Here is a 22,766-nt window from a genome sequence, read left to right as displayed (position 1 = left end):
TCAACAGCTTTCTAGTTTGTTATGCTTTTTAATATCAACTTTGTACCAGGCACAGCGTGAGAAGAAAAAAGAGATATATTGAAAAATGCTCAAACTTGTTTGTAATTTATTAGGTCAAATTCAGAACAGTTTAGTTAGAAGAGTCTGGAATGATTCAAACTACAGGAGGCCTTTGAGGGTCTTGGAGATGTTCTCAAGAGTCAAACATGCATAAAAAAACCCACAAATCTTAAATGTGAGAGTATCTGAGGTTAGTCAGCCAATATAGATTAAAAAATATTAAAACAACAAAATCCAATATAGTAAGAAACTCTCAGCAAGCCAAAACACAAACACTGTCAGCTGTCTCTATTATGTAGAGTAATGAAAAAGATTGGGCTAGATGAACAATACAGTATTCTTTGAGAAAGTTTCCTCCAAAAATTCAGTTTGCATTAATACATATAAATGAGAAAGACTTTTTTCCATAAGAAAGCTTAAACATATCATCTAAAACAACTTGTTATCAAGTTTAAGTGATCATATGATAGTAGCTTGCATGATAGAAGATGTGAGCTTTATACTGTTTTATTTGACTACTTAGGGAGTATTTAGCACAGTCCCAAAGAGTGTTCTTCAATTCCCACATGTAAAAAAAAATTCCAGTGTGCAGTATGGTATTTGTTGCTTGCCAACCTGAAAAGAGTGACACTAATTCATGATCTGTAGGGGAAAAAAAAAAAAAAAAAAAAAAAAAAATTTGCGCCCCGATGATTGATTTTAAAGGGTTTCTAGATGCAACAGCCCAGGTCGAGACAAGGCTCTTTCTTTAAAGATGAAACCCAAATGAAAAAAGAAAAGCCCATCAGAATATTTCAGCAATTTATGTTGAATCAGGCAATGCAACATTGGCATTTCTCACTGGAATTCTGCCTTGGTTAACATTCTGATTTGGACCAGATGCTTTTAAGTCCAACATCAGTAGTGAATCAACTCCGTATCAGCAATGAAAAAACCCTTAACATACAGACAATGAGTTTTTGGAAACTAATGGAAGCAACAAAAGAGCATTTATGTAGAAGCCTCATGAAGATCAAATACACTTTGATACAAGAGTAATAGCATAAAAGGTTTTAGGAGGATCTGCTGGAGAGTGAATATAACCTTATGGGAAAAGGCTTCTATTGTGAAAGATTCTAATAAATTTAGTTAAATAAAGGTTACCAGAAAAGCACAGGGCAAGGACAGATACAGAAGAGATTACCAAGTCCTGTACCTCAGTGAGGTGTGAAAGAACAGGAAAATATGAAACATCATAAATTCGTAAAGATGAAGAAAAGCAATGCTTCCTTTTGACTGGCGATACTGCTCATGTATTTGACTGGTACTTTGACTTTGACTGGTAATACATGCTCAGTTCAAGAATCATGAGCAGCAAAATAACTCAATGACAAAAAGTGGTAGGTTTTCTGGGCTTAGATCTTTAGACCTGTTTAGCTCTAACATCAAAACCTTGCTAAGTAACAGTATCCTACCTTTTTTTTTTTTTTTTTTTTTTTTTGAACCAAGAGGAATTGGGAGAGAGCTGATAAGGAACACAGGGACAGTCCAGAGCAGGTAGGAAGTACAAGCAAATAAGGGCTATGTAAATGCAACTTGATGTTGGTAAGTCAACTCTTGAACTGATTCACTCAGCAGCTGAATGAATTCTCTAACACCTTCATTGGAAATAATTTTATAATCTCTCACAATAACTCCAAAGAAATTCACTATTCACTTTTCTAGACACAGAAAGATTTGTTACTAAGCACATTGTCCACTGGGAGCAAGGCAGAAAAAAACAGTATACTGTTGATCATCTTCCTTTGTATTAGCTCCTTTCACTTTCTTCAAAAAACTGAGAACTACCATCACTGTACTATTTTTCCTAAATCTTCAAAACAATACATATTTGTTGAAATTCCATACGTTGCAAGTCAGCTGAATGCAGCACTTAATCAATGCTGCTATAAACAGAGAGAGATAGGCTGTATGGAATACATACATATATATAAATATGTGTGTGCGCGCGTGTGTGTGTGTGTATATATATATATATATATATATAAATATATATAAATAAAGGTCCGGGACTTTTTCCTTTATGATACAGAACAAGGGCATGCATTACGTTGACACTTTTTGGACTAAATTAGCTCAAAGCAATGCAGCAAGTAAGAGGCAAGTAACAGCCCACTGCTGTCAAAACCATTGAGGCATGCTGTACATTCCCACCTTCTCCATTTTATTAGCTTGTGGCACTCATCTGATCGCCCTGTTGAGACCGTTCAGGTCACTAAAAACTAACCAAAGAGGAAAATAAGCCCGTTTGCTAAAGTGGCAGAGAACTAAAAAGGTCATGGAGAGTCAGACAGGCAGAATGACCACCACACCATCTGCCCTCTCCCTGTGCCAATGGCAAGTGAAGGAGGAGATCACACAGCATGGACCAGGGCACTCCTGTCAGCAGCCAAGCGGTTCTGTCAGTTGAGTCGTCCCATGAAACGTTTTTTTCTAACCATTTCCTCAATTTCAAGGTTTTAGCGTTTACTCAAAAACATGTGACAGCTTTCTCTAACAGCATGACTAGGTACGTGTTTCAGTGAACCAACAGGGTTTCCAAGCTTCAGCCCAGAACTGCCTAGGTGTCCTGTAATTCTCATTCCCCCTTTGTTTACCATTAGGCTAAACTGTGTTGTAAGGAATTAGACACACTTAATAATAACAACAATAAAACCCATCATTTACAGTCACTGCTGGACTTCAGTGCTGCTCTAACTTGTTTCAAATATATCTGGAGTGCTTCTTGTTTGTAGTGCTTGGCCCTCATCAGCACTACACTTTCAGGAGCTTCACCATACAAGGCCTAAAAGCGAGGCAATTCAGAATCTGTCCTTCTCTCTCCCCAGCCAAGGAGGCAACTGCCTATCCAGAAGGGATTTACATTCACTCTCTTTTCAAACCAGACAAATCTATCTTCCTGGCACGTCTTTTTCCGGAGTGCCTAATAGCTTAGTTAAGATAATGGAAGTGGCAGAAAGGCAAAAAGAAAAGTAGAGGTGTCAGAGCCAACTTTTTCTTTCCTCAAAAATCCTCCACCTCCTTCAAATAACTAGTTATGTAAAAACAGCCTCGCTTTGAAGTCAGCAACAACTTCATTCTTTCTGTAAATATGCTATAATAAGAAAAGAAAATACGGATAAGGTCCTTCTCCAAGGAAAACTGCAAAATGAACTAGATATGAAACAGCCGTGAGAACAGTGAAAAATATTAGTTTCTTCAAGGAAGCTAAAAAGGTGGCTTATTCAAAAAAATGCAGAGTTAACTTTTCCACTCAACACACAATTAGACAGCAGAAACCCGCTGCCATGGGATACTACAGAAGTCAGTAATTCGATAAGAATGAAACAGGTTCTAGGCATTTATACAGCAACAAGTATTTTAAGAGAGCTCCAAGGCTAGGCAGAAAACACCCACAAGTGATTGCAAGGAAAACAAGATGTTTAAAACAAATCTTTAACTATTAGATATTACATAAAACCCTCATAAACAGGCAGATTGTTTCACATCTATTCACTGTGGCACTTCTTGTGCTTTTGCTGTTTGAGATGATGCTCCCAGAGGGATCACAGTTTCAACGTTCAGCATTTTTACATTCCTATCACCTAAGCAGGCACAACAGGTAATAAATGCTGTACAACCTATTACTCTTTGGAAAAAGTAAAAATAAAATAATCCAACCAACAAAACCAAAGCAAACAATACAGACCTTAACAGCTGTACAGAGTTATAAGGAAACAGCAAACAAGAGCACTGCAAAAGAAAACAAAGGCTCGTCCCTAACATTCTCCTTCCTCTTCGTTCTCCTCATTTTAACCAATGTAGAAGATTGCTTTTGGGTGTCAGACTCCCTGCAAAGCAACAGCACAGTAGAGGATGGCTCTTTCTTGGCTTCCCAGGTGGAGGAAAAAAAAACAAAAAACAAACAAAAACACATCTAATTCTTGTGGACCTTTGGTAGAAATATTGCCTCTCTGTCCTAGGTCCTACGTCCCTTAACCATGACAGTAAAAACAGTTAATTTCTCATTACAGTCACATATCTCAGGTGCCTAGCTGAGGTAGCCACACCCCCAGAACTACCTAATTTCCATTAGATGCTACCAAACCATTTTAAGTGCCCATGTGAACTGTTCTGAGTTATCCCACACTTTCTGCTAATTTGACAGACACCAACCAACTACCTCTAACCTCACAGCTTTTCTGCACTCTTGTCCTTGACTTACGAATCCCACAGTTTCCAGATATGCCTGTTCTCCCTTATCTACCTCACAAACGCCCCAACTCCTAATCTCTATTCCTTGTTCCGTCAAGCTTCCTCCACCTGAAACCATACAGTCTCCCAATAATGGCTCTGGGTGTTCACAGGTCACCTGGCTCCTGGCTTAACTTTCCATCTCTTTGAAGGAAGCTAATGCTTGGGAAAATAGGAAAAAAGCTCTCTCCCCAAAATTCCTCTCAGCTTCTAAAATCCTTCAAAGTCCACCTTCCTAAACCTGCCCCAGTCTTGTCTTACACTCCCCAATGGCAGAGATCTAAAACTCCAGCCATCCCAAGCAGGAATGAGAGTTCAAAGTCTTAAACTGCAACTTAAAATAAAGTCTGTCTGCAGATGATGTTTGCCTAATAACATGGCATCCACATTCTTCATTAAAACACGTATCTCCACCTAATTACAGCTTCAAATGTTTTCAGTCAGCAGTATAGCTGTGCCTGCAAAATCACAGATTTTACCAGTATTAAAAAAAAAAAACCCTTAGGCTAAATCTAAACAGTAGTAACTAATTTGTAGGTGCTGAGTAAGCCAGTAAATTGTATTGATGAACTAAAGAATAGAGGGGTTTTCCTCCTTTGCATTCTTTTTTCGATTGGTAAAATATTTTAAGTAGACGGTGTACAGGCACTGAATAATTGCAGAAAGTTCAGGCCGGACGCCAACTGTTGGAAGCCACCTTTGGCGCTCAGCAGAAGGCCCCAGGCACCCTCTGGTGGCGCGCTGCAGAACGGCGCTTGCCTCGCGAGCCCGCGACAACCTGCAAGCACCCGGCGAAGCGCAGCAAACGCACGCTTCGACCCTACCCACACACACGAAGAAAAAAAAAAGAAAAAGGAAAGAAAGAAAAAAAAAAACACAACCATACAGGAGGAAGAAAGTCTGTGGGGAACAGAACTATTTTAACCGAAATTTTTGGTAAAACATAAACTTAATATAGAGTAAGACAAGCAGCTGTCTGTGCATCTACTGTGTTCCCATCCTGATATTCTTTTGAGGGTGAGGAACTGAATAGGGCTATCACCTTAAGCAGGTACTTTCCCTTCCCGCTCCCAATAAAAGCAATCCTGAGCCCAGAGAAATTACTGAATGTAATTTTGTCCTTCTACCTGGTCTTTCAGACTTCCTTCAGCTTTTCCAAAACAGGCTGACATGCCCCAGGATGAGCTTTGAAAAGAACACAAACTGATTATTCATCAGACATAATAAATACAAAGTAATAGATTTGGTGAAGGTGAGGAGAGACACTTTACTGGCATTTATGACTTTAAAAAGGCTTTTGATTTTTATAAACTTAAAAATAACATCCTAGAAATGCATAAAATTGAGAACACAACATGTTGCAGTCTCAGTGGTCTGCTACTGACGTGCAGCCGACTTACCATAGAAAGACCGAGAGCTGGGACCCACACAAGGAGCGCTTAGGAGACAAGCTTGCTGAATACTGTTTAGACTTTTGGAGGAGTGTGCTCCAAAACTGTGCAAAAAAAGCAAACTCCTTTTTTAATTAGCAAAATAGCATTTTGCTAAATAAGTTCTGAAGTAGTTTTCTAATACTGTTTTTTTCTAGCCCCTTTTAATACAACAGAACTATGACTTAAGTAATTCATCATAAAATGATGGATTCTAAAGCAGACTATAAAAATTCAGTTTAAGCTAGGAATTCAAAGGAATTCAAGACAATCATAGAAACTTATATATCATATATACCAGAGGAAGTACTTCTCACTCTACTAATGCAGGAAGGGCAAGTTTTAATAACATTTCCTAAAAAATCTTGCCCAGTCTCTTGGGTCTTACCTGTCAAAATCAGATAACAAAGCACACAAATTAAAGGTTTCTTCCTAAAGAGAAAGAAATCTGGATGATCCAGTAATGACCTTGGCTGTCACTTAGGATCCCTTGTTGTTGGGTTTAAATAAGTATCTGAATCCGTCACACAGTAGTCATAGTTAACGTTCTAGAATTTCTAGACCATTCTTTAAATTAAACCATATAAAAACATTGCGAGAATTTAAGCAGTGGTCAGAAAACAAAGCTGAAATCTTTGTGCTTTAGAAAAAAATCCTTTAAGTTTGCCTCTTCGCTGCTCTTCAGCTTTCTCTGCAACCCTAAAAGATACTTAAAAAAAAAAAAGTCCTTGCTCCTATGCCAAGAACTCCCAAAAAAATAAAGATGAGTCACAGACTGTACACAAGGAGAAGAACTACCAGCAGTGCTTGAGGACAAAGTCAGTGTTTACACGACAGGCCTCAACACATGTAAGTCCACCAGGCCAGATGGACTGCATCCTTGGGTGCTAGGCAAGCTGGCTGATCAGAATGATCACGGAGATGGGGGAGGTCCCTAATAACTGTAAAAAGGCAAATGTAGCACCCATCTTCAAACAAAGGCCAAAAGGTCAGTCCAAAGAACTACAGGCCAGCCAGCCTCACTTTGGTCCCTACAAAAATCATGGAGTGAGACTTCCGTAAGACCAGAAGCATTACAGTTCAGATGGATGGACACCAAAGTGGATAAAAATTGGTTGGATGCCTGGACTCAAATGTAGCAATTAATGGCTCATACTCTATTTGGAGACAAGAAATAACGGGGCCTATCCTGTGTCCTATCCTGTTTAGCATCCTTATCGAAGACCTGAATGGGTCACTCCTCAGCAAGTAATGTGCTCAAGAGCAGGGCTGCCATCCAAGGGACCAGGGCAGGCTGGAGGAATGGGCCTCGTGCAGTTCAGCCCAAACCAATGCCAAGCCTCATCTCTATGAGGGCAGAGCCCCTGGCAGCAGTCCAAGCTGGGCAGGGACCGCCTGGGAGCAGCTCTGTGGAAATGCCCCGAGGGACAGAAAGCTGTCACAGGAATCAACTGAGGTTTTAGCAGCCACAAAGGCCAGCAGCATCCTGGGCTGTGTGAGCAGAGGTACAGCCAGGAAAGGGAGGGAAGTGAGTGTCCCCCTCAACCTGGCACTTGTTAACCCATACCGATATACTGCATCCTCTGATTTGAGGCTCCCCAGTACAAGACAAATTCTCCCAAACTGGAGCAACTACAGCAGAAATACACCAGGATGCTCAGGTTTGGAGCACCTGCCCTGTGAGGACAGCTTGAGGGACCAGGGGTCCTTCAGCTTAGAGAAGGAAAGGTTTTGGGGGACCTCAGAGCAGCCTTCCCATCTCTACGAGAATGTCATTGAGAAGATGGAGCCAGGCTCTGTGCAACAGTGGATGGTGGCAGGAGAAGACACAATGAGCATAAGTTGAAACCAGAGAGGTTCAGACTGGATAAGGGCAGCCTTTTTTATTCCCCAGTGGAACAGCTTGACCAGAAAGGCTGTGCAGTTTTGATCACTGGAGGTTTTAAGACCCAAATGGATAAAGCTCTGGGCCACATGGTCCAACCTCTTAGCTGATGCTGCTTTGAGTACAAGCTTGGGCTAGAGATGTGCTCCCAACCTAAGATCCCTTTCAACCTAAAATGTCCTATGATTCTCTAAGTCTAGAATACAGTCAAAAATTCAATGCAAAATTGAATCCAGAGAGCTCCTCTCTAGCCTTTCATTTACAGAAATCTTACATTAAGTTAAATAGTTGACAAGATCTTACAACAAATTCAATCTATAAGCTAATGGTATCTTTGCAAAGCCACGATCATAGAAGAAAAATATTAAAAAGTTTGAATAACTTAATTTGGATCCACAGGCTTGCATGCTAACTTTTTCTATTTGGGGGGTGGAGGGGAAGAGAGGAGATACAGGAAAGACAGACCTTCACAAGTAGTACTGCACTGCCTGTCACATACACTTACTAGAAGTATGAAGACAATTGCATGTCTCTTAAAACATATAATACAGTAACAACTGAAGTCCTACGTTACAGAACTCAGTCTTGCTCCCCCTGAAGGCAGTGTAAAACACAAGTTCAAGAAAATCACAACTAGGTTAAAAAAATCATTTTTTTAATCTAAACCTGAATTCATTCCTTTAAATGTATGCAATTTCATAGATCAGACTTCTAACATAGGTGGAGAATAAATAAAAAACTCTGTATTCATCTGTAACAGAGAAAACAGGAAGCAGATGTGCTACTGGCATGAAGAGTGATAACAGAGCCCTTCTTTAGCAAGTGAAACAGCCAAAGCAGCAGTAAGAGGTAGATCACAACTGTTAAACAACGATGCAGGACAAGGGAGAGTTTCCTGAAAACACCCAACTCACTAACAGAACAGTGATATTTGCTTTTAAAAAAATGGTCTGCTGTGTGAAGTCCTCGTGCCAGGGATTACTAGCAATGAAGGACTCTTGTATAAGTAAACTGATTAAAACTCCAGTAGTGTGCGTGAAGTTCTTTGGATGAAGAGTGGCATACGAAATAGCCATTAATCCATCAAGCTCCTTAAGTGGGAGGGCAAGTTCAGAGAGAGCGCAGTCAGTTAACAAGTACGCTCTACAATACAGTTGGATGAGGAGATGTAAGAAAGTTCATGGGATTCTGAAAGGTCCATAAAAGCTGCAGGAGTCTCATATTTTAAAGAGCAAGTGAAAGAGATTGCACAAATTCCAAGTATCCTATGACCCTTAAGAATAACTTCAAAAATGTCAACCTGGCTTTTCCATAACAAACAAGTCCAACAGTTTGAGGAAGGCTGACACAAAGTAATGATCATAACACAATCAATTTAATTACTGCTAACTAAAAAGAGGTCATTTAGGTTTAGTTATTGGACTTCATATTCCCACCGACAGATCCTAAACATCCAGAACAACCATCTCATCTGGTTATTAACCTCAAGACTCTGCAATATCCAGAAGCAGAGGAATAGCAACCACAATGATCACCCCAACCTGAGCTTCATCCAAGCTAGGGCACAGTACCTAACCCACACCCAATCACCACTTGGACAAAAACAGATGTTACAGAGGAAAATGCAAACTACTACAGAAAGAAATAAGATTTAACAGGCCTTCCTATTCTCTACTTAAACATAATCTATCTATGCATGATTTTAACACTCAGCTACACAGGAAAAATTGTAAGGAACACTACAGCTAACAGAAAGGCTATCTTCTACTGTTGAAGAGAGCTTACATACTTCTCTCTTTTTGTGTTACACTGTCAGCTATTTGGCTTACACTGAAAGACTCTAAAAAGCTAACCTCTGTAGAGGGTGGTTCTTTGCCAATGAAAAAAAAAATCATCAAATCAAATTATGTAAGCACCTGGAAGAAGGAAATTTGTACAAATATGTAAGAGACCATTCCTACAAATTAGTCTATCCATATTCACTCTCTAGATTTTTACTTACAAGTTTTCTTCTTTCTTTTCTACCATTTTGCTTCCCTTTCTATCCTCTTCGCAGTAAGTTTTCGGGTATTGAAAACATACAGATGAACTCGATCACCACACACAGTAAAACAGCTTTACATATGGCAGTACTAGAATGATAAAAGTCTTTGGTACTATAATTAATAGAAGATTATAGAATTCCTTTGCAAAGACTGAAACCTGGATTTCCCTTGGAATTGGTCATGCTTTTCTCTTATTAAAAAAAAAAAAAAAAAAAAAAAACTTTCTATAACTCCATTTTCACCCTGTTGGCTATAATGCAAGAAGTTTTAACTTCATATGCCATTATGTAAAAGGAAGAAGTTGTTTGCTATTAAAATACTAATTAAGTAACAGAATGCTGGGATACCAGTTTGTTTGCTAGGTTCTTTTCCTCCTTAAACATAAAAAACACCCCAAAACCCTAAAAATTTTTACAGTATCCTCTTTTCTTACTGCCTCCTCCCTCACACCTCCCATCCCCCCAGGATGGGCAGAAGCATGAGTGGATGCTACTGGTTTGAGGAAATTTCCATTTCCCTTCTTCCTTCCTCCTATCTACTCCCTTTCCCTCACTCTGTACCTCCTCCCTGTAGAGATCAGACAACTGAAGCACTGTATATTCAATCGTAATTTATTACTCTCCTGCACCTGCAGAATCGCATCAGGCAGAAACCTTTTGACTGGCTGAACTACCATGAGGTTCTGTGCACACCCTAGCAAGGGCTGACTACTAATGAATGATGGAGCCCATAAGGTCTTATTTCAGGACACAGTGATCAAATTCAGTTCCACTCCGGATACGCGTAAAAATCACGTGCACACTCTGCCTCTTTCCAAGCCCAGCTTTCCCACTATACTAGAACAGGGAAAAAAAACAGTGAGAATTTTCCATGTTACTTTGTGTATAATAAATTTTATTTTACTTTCTGCTCTCCAGAAATTCCAGCATATACTTAAAAAAAAAAAAAAAAAAAAAAAAACTCTCAGAAGACGGACGTGTAGTTCAAACTGTAAGAGCACAAGTCATCTACACAGTGCCAAAATTTGCACACAAATTCCACGCAAAGGAAAAGAGCACAGTTAGTGCTAAAGATTTTAAAAGGCCTTGCAGTCACTGTTGCATTTTTGGCAGTATTTCATGATTTTGATCAACGTGTTTATCTTTGGTCTTGGCTGAACTCTCTACAGAACATACTATGCTAGATGGTGCCAGAGGACCAGCATGTGTCATAAACACTAACTTCAGATCTGAAGTGGCAAAGAAACATCTATGGTAATGATTTTAATTCCCATTCTGTAAATCTCTTGACAATGAAGACCATGACATTGCAATGAGCCTTGATTCACACAGGACAAATCACAGTAAATTTGTCTGTCATATAAATGAATTCCAGAATTCTAGAAGAAAATGAATATGAATCTGAAATTGCACATCAAAAGATTATAACATTTACACAATTTTTAACTCAATGCTTTGTTCCATCAGTGAAGAGATTTTAAAATCTAAATGGCACATGGATGGAAACAGAATTCAATGTTTGTGAATTTCCCAGATAAAATAGCTTTGACTGCCACAGAAAGACCCAAAGAACAGTCAAGGTGGATTTTCAAAAAGCTTTTAAAAAAATTTTCTAAATGCTTAAGAAAACTGAGCAGTCATAAGACAAGAAGAAAAAGCCTTAGGTGGAGAAATATTGGTTAAAGCAGGAAAAAACAGAGGATAAAAGTAAATGGCCAGTTCTTGCAAATGAGGGAGTTCACTGTGAAAAGCCTCAGGGATTTGTACTGGATCTGATCTGGAAAAGGAGGTGATCCGTTAGTGAGGTGACAGAACTTGCTGTTAATATCAAATTATTCATGGAAGTACAGACTGAAAATTCATGGAAGGACCCTTTAAGCAGTGGGCAGCAGCATGGCAGATGAGATTCAACAAGTAGTTGTCTACATGGAAGAAAAAAAAACACAGTTCTAATGAGCTGATAGGATTTAAGCTGGCCGTAACAGTACTCAAGATGAGATCATGCATTATGACGATCCCATGAAAAGAGTAACTTGGTGCCGGCAGTTGTCAAAAAGATAAATCAAGTGTTAGAAAAAAGGACAGAAGCATCATCAGGCCACTGTATAAATCCATGTTCAACCTTATGTCTAATACTGTGTTTAATATTAGTCCCGATATCTCAAAAAGAACAGCAGAACTGGAAAAGGTTCCTAAAAGGACAACACAGATGATTAAAGTATGAAAGAGCTCCCGTTTAAGAAATAACATATGAAAGCTTAGATTTTTTTTCAGTCTGGGAAATACAATTTTGGGGATATGACAGATTTACAAAGCCATAACTGAGTGGTGATATTAAGTGACTGTCCATTGTCTCTTCCAGTACAAAAATTAAGAGCCACTGAATTAAGCTAACCAGAGATCTCTTCATGATGAAGAAAAAGGTCATTTATATAATTGGCAGTTCACCTGAGGAACCCACTGCTAAAGAATGCTGCAGATTTTACCTGACCACAAGAGAAAGTTGTACACTTTCATAGAGGAAAATTCACTGACGTTTAAGTGCATAAACTACACCCAATACAAAAATTGCCAGAGCCGAAAACATTTGGAGACTGGGAAGATATTCAGGAACAGTATCACATAAGTGTAATACAATCATTTCTGTGTTCTACTTCTGTCTTTAGAAAAGGGTTCAAACAGCGGAGAAGAACGTAAGGCAACAACACTGAACAATTGCTGAGGAAAAAAAAAAAAAAAAAGAGTTAACAGGAGCTAATTAAACTACCACCACCCATCCTGTGCAGTGAATGACTCATGGGTCCTATGGGGAGAGGGAGAGGGAAAACAAAGCAATATAAGTAATTAAAGACTGCACCATAACACACATGAAACAAGGCAGGCAAATTAGGTAGGATTAAATTTCTTGTACATACCCTACTATGATAACTTGCCTTTGTGACCACACATTTCCTGTGTGCAATTATTGTGTTTATAAAATGTCACAGATAAGTTTCCAATGGGATAGAGCAGTTTGATATACAGATCTTTTGACTGAGAATGCTATTCGCTCATTAAAATCCATGGAATTTGAACACATGAATCTCACCACCTTCTTTGGAAAAAGACAACGGTCCAAGCTGTCAAAGAAGGTGCTTTAAGCTAAACTGACTGACCTTGTACTGAAGCAGATTAAGGAGCACTCATACACTATGTTTTAGCAGGTATGCAGAGGAGTCTTACTCCCGTCCATCCATTCCAGGTAGATGAGAAGTGTGCATGACCACATTTGTGGATATTACTGAGTAAGAAGACACTGTCATATGTCATCATATTGACATCCAAGTGTTTGTCATCAGTACTGAAACATCACATACATCTCTGCCAGTTATAATGAAGTAACTGTCAGCAGTATCAGTATCTTCTGCATGGACCAAAATCAGAGTGGTGACTGATTATGTGTTAAACTGTGCTCAGCTTACAAATACATCTGTAAATGGGTAAGTGAGATTTTTTAAAGTCTTGGATTCTTTTCTAGTCTCCAGCTGAGTGTTTCCCACTCTCTCTTCATCTCTGTCTTGTTCCCACTCTGTTCAGCTACAGCATACTCCCTTTGTACCTCATCATGCTGCCTTAACCCATCAGGCAAGACACCAAGGAGGAAAAGCTACCGGTTCTTACCTTCTGTGCCTGAACTCACAAAAGCCGATTGCTTTTATGGATGGAGACATTAGGAATTTTTTCTTCTTTTTTTTTCCTTTTTTTTTTTTTTTTTTAATGAACAGCAAAAAGCTGATTTCTGCACCAGTTTCAAGTGTCTAATAGTGGTTACTATGAAGAAATACACAGAGGAGAGTTGAATTACACAGGTATAGCACTACAAAATACTGTTTATCAGTTTTAGTGTTAAAACTGGAGGTTTAGTATTTTCTCTAAAAACTGTTGCTATTCATTGAAAAGTTTTTAAACACCCAGATAAATGTTTAATCCTACAAATACTATCAGACTGACTCCAGAAATATCTTACAGCATAATGTCCCATAATTTAATTACATACAACAGAAAGTATAACATTTATTAAATTAAAAGGGAAAAAAAATCTGAAATGTAACATCTCCTTGGCTTTGAAAAAGGTTATCCAGAAGAATTTGCTTTTATCTCCTTTGCACAAGTTCTTATTTTTCTTCTCTCATATCATTCAAAAAAGGGAGAAAAAAGTCCCAAATTCTGCAATGGTCTCTAAAGTCAGATATTCAGAGATTTGAAAGATATACATAATACATATAAGACTGGAGATATTTTATTTCCATAGCATTTTGAGATGAAAGATGGAAGACAACTTCCGCCATATTTTAGATAAAGGAATATCAGTTATTTATCTAACTGTATCACTATCAAATTTTGGCATCCATTTTCCTATAGGTAAAAAAAGTGCTAATAAGCTTTTCCCAATGATAGCTCTGTCTTCCTGAATAATTACAGCTTTTCACTTTCCAGTTTGTATTTTCAAGGATGACATATTTTAATCAAGTTTCACATTAAAAAAAAAAAAAAAAAAAAAAAAGCAGCAGCAAGAGTCTGACCTCTGCTTGTAGTCACTTCTTTCAGCATGTCTTCGTGCTGCATCACTAAAGCTCAAGTCATTCATTTTCTCAGTGCACACAGATTTCTCCTTCAGAAACTAGCAAATCTGTTTTAGTTTTAATAGCAATACACACCATTTCAGACTTTCGTTAGCCTGCTGAATTAAACTGGTGTCTAGAGAATCTCTTTCTATGTGCAGTTATATTCAACTAAATTGATTTACCAACATACACAGTAAGTTGGACCATGTTTTTATAATACTCAAGATCATTGGTAAGAGTCTATTTCCTGCACTGAATTACAGCTTTCAAATATTATACTGATATCATAACTTATGCCACTTAGTCTTTTAAGCTTCCATATAGCCACCCACTTAGTGTCTGACAGAAGACTGAAGAGCATTTTTAATATTAACTTTTATGGCCAGAGTCTGTCAGAGGCAACAATATCAAGCAAGATTTAAAATACAGAAAATTCACAGTATCTACTGAAGTGTTTACATTTTCTAGGGAACAGTTAACTACCTTTTGCTGGCAACAGCTCAGTCACTTCAGGACAAGGTAGCAAGCATCTACATACAGAAATTGCAGCTGTTTCTCTCCCCTGACTGGGAGAAAATAAGCTGCTACCAGCTGTTAAAAATAAGCTAACTAACCATTGGTAATGTTAGCTGTTACCAGACAGAGCTGGGGAACAGAGAGGACTACTTGAAGACTAGTAAATACTAAAGATCAATTGAATTTGTGAAGTTTGAGAAATACTGGTAAATTTTTTGGAGAAAAGCTAACCTGTCTCTTTTAAAAATCTCTCAGAAATTCTGGAATAGGCTTAGAGAGACTAGGAAGAAAAAAATAATGATACATTTAGTAATCATTAATTTACTCCAAAGGTAATAGCAGAGAAGGATCACACAATATCCCAGTATCAACCAATACTGGAAACGAGATGGCATTAGGAAATTAGCAACTTACAATCACTCTCACAGATTTAGCACAATTTTTCTTATTATTTTTAAGGGAAATTACACATTGTCGGCAGGGAAATTTTTGCAGGTCTACAACTGCACTGCTTTGAAGACTTAGCATGTCACACAGCCTGTCAATCCTCTTATTTAAAGTGGCATGCAGTCTTCATGGAATAGCTCTATAGGACATATTTTTTGTGACCAGTCATGCAGCACACACAGTGAGCAGCAAGACAACTGAAGCAGATAGCGATTTAACACTACACGGTATGAAACAGTCACATCAGTAATGCACAAGCATTAGCCAAAATAATGACTAGCGCTCAGGCAGAAAAAACAGATCATGTTCAGCTGAGTAATTTGCTTACAACAAGTAACTTGACTGCTTCTAGTACTAATTTTCTAAATAAAGTTTAATTATACCATAGCTTCATAAAACTAAGATGGAGGGGTTCACCAGAACACTCAGTGCATTAACCTGTATGCCATCACTATCACCCAAATACTGCTGTAACACAGACAGAGACTTCAGTTACACTCAAGTACTACAGCCATCAGGAGACTGATCACATGCCACAAAGGGAGGTTTGCCAGTACGAGGACACTATCAGGGCCCAAGCCCTACATTTTCAGGGAGTCAGTTAGGTCAAGTGCAATCTACGGTAAGACAACCACTTCCCAACACACTTGGAAGCACCAAGGCCCTGATAGTCTGACCTCAGGGAAAATCTCTTGATTCAAAGTCTTGATCTCAAACCTGCCAGTCAAGTTGACTCCAGCCACGTGAACAAGAGATAAGGCAAATATCTAAGAGCATTAAGATCACGGTCCATCATTTCCAGCGTTCATTCTTCTACAGTAGCAGATATATCATACTATCACAAATATTCACTTCACCCTGTTCTCCTGTCTTTTGCATGCATTGTGAGCTACAAAATATCTCCCAGTTCCCCACAGTAGATAAAGGCTTCCAGAATAAAAACATCTAACAAAAAAAAAATCAACATTTCTCAAGCAAACAAAAAGCCAAGAAGAAATAGCCAATGTTCTGAACTTTGCAATACCAAAAATTTTTCTACAAACACTTCTTTCTCAAGAGAGTTAAGAAACATGGGGGAAAAAAAAAGAAAGTGATGAGCAACTGGAGAGCCACAGAGAACATTTAGCAGCCAGCAGCTTACCAAAGAGAGCCTAACAGCTGGAGGCTTAGGCACGCCACTGAAAAGGTTTACAAAGGAAGATAATTTTAAAATGGAAGGAGGGAAGGAATCTTGATAGAAATTGTTACTAACATCTTGCTGACCCTACACATGAAGGAATAAGCATTATAAATAGAAGGAAAAAGAAAACATCTTATGCAAGGCAAAGGAGGACTGTATATCACAATGCATAAGCTTTTGAGGTCCCAGAAATGGTCATTCCAGAAAACTCAAAGGTAACCTCCCTTGAAGCCCATGAATATACAGAGAGATGGAGTATAAATTGATTTTGGTTCACAGACAAATATAGTTTAGCTTGAACATCACAAAAGATCTTCCACTTAGACATTCTCCACAATTCTAGAAGTAGAAGGTTAAAATATATTATGTCACCAAACCAGGAAACTAAGTGAAGTAGAAGCTGAGGGAAAGTAAATGTAGCAGGCCAAGCAGAAAGCCCTTCTCATCACTGACAGAAAAGGTGATCCTGGCTTGGCTCAGGGATTCAGGTATTTATAAGGAGAAGGTAGATGTTATGATTTCTGCATCTAGTCAAGCCTAGTTCACTTCTGAGGCAGCACGGTCCATGGCAGAAGGAATCAGATTAGCAATGCGCAAGCCTAGGTGGTTAGCCAAGCGTAGTATAGCTATGAAAACAACCTTGAATTTAACTGGGAAAGGCCAATGAGTGGAAAAAGAACATAAACTCAGAATACAAACTGTTCTGCTGACAAAAAGAAAAATATTTGAAGAGATCACACTTGACGGTGAATAAAAAAGGTAGATGGGTAGATAATCAGGTATCAAAGAAATTTCTACATCTACGTACCTAAAACCAAGATCTTAACTACAAAAGCCATTTAAAATGAAGGCCAAATTCACTCTCAGTGTACTTTAAGTTTGAAGATACCCCTTGATTCAAAATCAGCCTGTCTGAAGAACAGGTAAAATTAACTGATACTATCAACCAGATTCACCAGAATCTCTTTCCTGTGTTCATAGGAAAGTATTTCCCAACCCACCTGCGATAGCCAGTCTCAGGTTTTACTACTTCCGTCACAAGGTTGTATCAACTATGATACAGGCACACCGTTTTGTGGGAGCCACTTTCACTGGTCCAGCACTCACCTGTAGAATAGGAATGCTTTAAGCAAAAAGGACTTAGATAGTTTTGTTAACTCCATACTGAATGTAGTTATACACTTTATACTAGGTATAGTCTGCACTACAAGTCGCCTTCTTGCTCAGCCACTCTGAGTATCTTTCAAAAATGTGATTTAGAACAATGCTTTAAAAACACCAGTTTTAAAAGAATCATTCAGAAAGCCAGATACACCAATTAGATTTTTCAAATTAAGAACAGCTACATATGGCCTAGTATTGCCTTAGAATAACTACATAATGCAAGAATTAAAACCTGGTACTACGTAACAGAGCACATACTTTATAGTTTTAGTATAACTAATAATTTGAAACTCTGTTGATAGAATAATTGTAACACTTCTACCTTGGAACACTTTTTCCCACCTCTCGTTCAGGATGGCATGAATCCATCTCAAGCACTGCCCGGAAACTAATGAAAGAGCGGTTTCTAAAAGGAAACTACACTTCTCAACATACAAGAAGCTGTGTGTGAGAAAGCTCCACCAAAATAAGTTTGTATTGAATTATTATTTATATCTACATCCTGTTTAGCCAGTTCAAAAAAAAAAAGTTTAGTTCATGTTTTGTAGACCCCTTTGTGTAGAGCTTTGAAAAGGCTTGTGCTAAAAGAGGGAGGGCCCAGTACTTATATCCTCCAATTCACACTGTGTGGCAACTCAGAACCTTCAACCTGGATTTCCCATACAAAAATAAAGATATCTTTATAATTTCCTCACGAACTTTAAACAAAGAAATACAAATAAAGCATAAAGAAATATGAAGGCAATGTTGAACTACAAGAAAAAAAATCTTTTAGTTCTATAACTGCATTGAAATATTTTGACTAAGCCAAAAACAAGTTTTGCAAGAGATCATGCTTATGGGGCTTTTCATGTATTTCTAAGAATCACACCCTTTGAAAAAGGTAGGACTGGACAGAGAGAGTTAAGCACCTTTTTCTGGCTTAATTACAGAAGCACTGCCCTGAAACTTAATTGAGCTTTGATTGCAGTTTGGACACCTACACACACACTGATGAAAGATGTCAAGCTACCTGGAGAAGTTTGGGCTTACATTCAGATGCTACTAACCCTCAAGCTAGTTATGCAAGGAAAGCACGTGCTTCTACTCCGTCTTACAAGGATGCTCCTGCATACACACACACGGTCTCTCAAGCCCAAACTGTGAAAAAGCTAGATATTATCTCTTTTCAAGCTTCAACTAAGCTAATTACACAAGTTATTCTTCATTGAAAATACATGCTTCCCCTCTATATACAATTCTTAGTGCATGTGTAGTTGGGCTCTTGTTAGAAAGAGTCACAGCCTACACTGTGCAGAGCAGAAGATGAAGAGCACAGAGACCCCTCTCCTACACTGAATGAGCAGGGGAAGAGAGCAGCTGGCACTGAAACAAATTAACCATCAAGAAATTAATCAAGACCAGCATGGATTTAGTCGTACTTCCTGAGCCTTGAAGGCATAAGCCTATTACAGCCTACCACTTCTATTGCATATCACATTCGGAGAACCCCGGATAAGATAACAGGAGCACCAAGCATTTTTATAGCACAGATGGTACTCCAGATACTGATACCCTCTAGATGCAGACAGTCTGTATTTCCCTACTAGCATGGTGCCTTTCAGGTTCCTTTTATCATTGTTTTTAATTTCATTTATCTGTATGGTTGCCTGACCAACTGCAAGGCAACACACTGGAATAATCCTGTATTTCCCCCATGAGAAATATGATCTTAGGTATAATTTCTACACTGCATTTCTACTGGAAAAGACCAAAACAAGTTGTATCTAGCAGGGCAGAGGAAAACTCTCCAGAAACCAGTATTTGCCCAAGAACAAAACCAAAAAACAAAAACAAAATTCAAAAAAACCCAGTCACAACTGTTAATTCATCACCACACAGCACATTTTTTTGCTAATTGCCTCAATGTCATGATCACTGTAAAATGTGTTTAATTTTTCTAAACCACAGTTCTTAGGTATGCATTCTCCTTTGAGTCTTTAAAAAAATGTGTGACATTGTTTTCTTTCATAATTACACTATTATGTTTTCTTTCATAATTACTTCTAAGACCAACTAAATTTTAAACAGCAATCTGTTTAAATTATCAGATAATGTTCTCATTTGACACCACACAGACTCTTGCCCAGTTAGTCTTCATTTTAAACATGCCATTCAAAATTAAAGATCAAAGAATAAAATTTGAATATATAACAATGCAATTAATCTCTAATTTTAATTCCACTGTACAGGAACAAGCTCAAAAACATAAGTAATTTACAAATATTGCATTAAAAAGTCAACAGAAATTTTTTGTTTAGAAATTAGTTCTCATTGATGTGTTTATTTTTCTGGGTTTGCTTTTACTCTTTTAAGCATTTATTCCACACTTCCATTATGTGGACAAAAAAAATCTACACAGTTTTCTTTCTTCTTGAAGAACTTGCTGCTGCTTCTCTTTGCTCTTCATCTTCATTCCAATTCTGGCTGTTTGGTTTTTCTTTTAACAATGGAATTAATTTTTCAGCAAAATTTAGTCCTCAAACATTAATTCTCCCACATAAAGTAGTTTGGAACCTTTGTTCAGAGACTGCATATAGGCATTTTCAAGTCCGGATTTTCTAAATCTGGCTGCACAATCTCTTTGCTCTTAGGACATACTGAACCAGCTGGATTAAACACAACACAGCTCTGCTGTCTTGATAATGATGGCATCGAAAATCATGTTCCTTGATGACAACGGATATTTGATTCTCTTTATCTCACAGGAGCAACTCAAAATGCAGTAATGGAAGCCAGAAGACTGTCCTTCAGGAAAAACTACTTAAATTTTTAAAAGATTTTTTTTAATTATTTCTACTAATTCAAATTCAATTGATAGGTAGGACCATGTCATTAGATCACAAATTCATAGGATAGAATAGAATCACAGAATCAGTAAGGTTGGAAGGGACCTCTAGAGATCATCTAGTCCAACCTGCCTGCTCAGCAGGGTCACCTAGAGCATGGCAGACAGGGTTGCATCCAGGCGGGCCTTGAAGATCTCCAGAGAAGGAGACTCCACAACCTCTCTGGGCAATTTGGTCCAGTGCTCTGTCACTCTCACAGGGAAGAAATTCCCCCTCACAGTCAGGCAGAACTTCCTGTGCTTCAGTCTCTGCCCATTGCCTCTTGTCCTGTCACACGGGACAACTGAAAAGAGTTTGTCCCTGTCCCCTTGACACCCTCCCTGAAGAGGCCCAGCTCTCACAGCTGTTCCTCATAGGGCAGGTGCTGCAGCCCTCTGATCATCTTTGTAGCCCTATACTGGACTCTTTCCAGTAGCTCCATGTCTCTCTCGTACTGGGGAGCCCACAACCAGACACAGTAAATTAAGAAAAATATCCTTAAAAATGTTATTTTGTAAACTAACATTTATTACTAATTGTTGTGAAACAGTTTTGAAAGACAGCAAAAACCATCCGGAGATCAAGAAATATGTGGAACATAACATCTAAAGATTAACACAAGATTTTTAGCAGACACTTTTATTTTCACATACATTTCAATATCCATGACTTGTAGCTGAAAATTTTACTTCACACTTTCCTTTCTATCAACATAATCAGAACCTACATATTACATCAACTTTGTAGTTTCCAATAAAAGCAACATAAAAATGCGTAAGTATCTCATAGTTATCTATTTCACAAGTGTTAAAACACCCATTTAATTAGTTGGTTTAAATACACACCCTCTTTTGACTGACATCTCTCAACTTTATCACAGAGCAACATAGCTCTACTGAATGCTGAAGCCAAACGTAATTACAATTTTGACAACCATCGTGATAAACTTGCCCCTCAAACTATGCATCTAATTACTCTTTAAGATAAACCTTTCTCTCAGAATTATTCATATTTTCACAGCACCTTGTGGTATTTTGATGGTCCTGTCTGATTCTTAGTGTACCATCTATGGTTACTGACAGTATGTGCATTCACTCGTTATGTGAACTTAAGAATAGGTTTTTACAGTTTCTAGATGAAGGGTTGCTCCATATAAACAAATGTAGTTAGTATTTTCTTTTCAACTGGAATGCAAATTTCTAAAAGCTATGAGAAACTGCTGAAGTAAGTGCTTTTTGGATAGACTCCAAAGCAAATAACTGAGACAGAAGAGAAACTAAGACTGCAGATTAGCCTAAACAGAAACTTGCAAACTACAATAACTAGGAAAGCAACCACTTTAATAGGTTTGAAACCTGTACTTTGTTTATTCCTTCACATACAGCTATGCAATAAACTGTTTAATTCATTTTATTTATAACAAACATCTGAACAAACACTAATCATTTAGAATTACATTCCAAATGCCATAAGCATATTAATGCTTATGCATTAAAAACATTAACCTGACTCTCTCTAGTCTTCTACTAGATTATAAATCTAACTTGGTAGGTTGCCCTGAATCAAGCGACAAAAGTCTTACAGTCAATGGCTTTTGGCACCATGCAAATAGAACATGAATCAAATTCACAGTTTACCTAAACTTTCTGTCTACAAGTAAAAATTAGTAACAGCATCATATTCCATAAAATTCATATATATAGGCTCAACTCTACATACAGATTTTCCAGTTTTCAATAGCAACTTCCTTATTGTTAAATCAGAAATATAATGAGGTCTCTGTGTAAAAGACCATAGCAAACGCTGTGCTGCTGCAGCTAAAGGATGCATATATAAGTAATGCAAGAAGTTGAGGTCTCAGGTCTAGAAGGTTTCATAGCAATTAAAGTTCTCCATTGCTGTTAACCAGGGACCATCCAATGACAGAAGCATTTGTGGCATAACTTTCATTCAAAGCAGGTGCTGGCTCATACCAGGTAAGTTTCTTGAGAAAAAGAGAAAAACCACCCATCAGTTTCATCCATTGTTTTAAGAACATCCCTGCATATTTATGTTGTTTCTACTGCCCAATAAAAACAGATGGTAATATTGGTTGGGCTCATCTTCTAAGTATCTTTGCAGGCACCCTGGATAGGCGATTGCATACTCCATAAATGTTCCTCACCAAGTAATTTAATATGTTCAGCATGAAAACAATAGGCTGCTTTTGATCCCTGTTTTAGTAGGCAATTAAGACAAAAAGAATAAATGGCATCCGCATCGTTCTAACCTGCAACAGAACATTGCTCCTCACTCTG

At 38.1% G+C, this 22,766-nt stretch overlaps 1 protein-coding gene across 3 annotated transcripts in view; it reads right to left on the bottom strand.

Annotated features, from left to right (window-relative positions):
• Positions 1-22,766, bottom strand: part of ARL15 (ADP ribosylation factor like GTPase 15) — a 219,962-nt gene that overhangs the window by 174,630 nt on the left and 22,566 nt on the right. The gene's annotated exons all lie outside the window — the stretch shown is intronic.

The sequence above is a fragment of the Rhea pennata genome, chromosome Z (genome assembly GCF_028389875.1).
Source record: "Rhea pennata isolate bPtePen1 chromosome Z, bPtePen1.pri, whole genome shotgun sequence".
Taxonomy (NCBI): Eukaryota; Metazoa; Chordata; class Aves; order Rheiformes; family Rheidae; genus Rhea; species Rhea pennata.
This window is presented reverse-complemented; position numbering and strand designations above follow the sequence as displayed.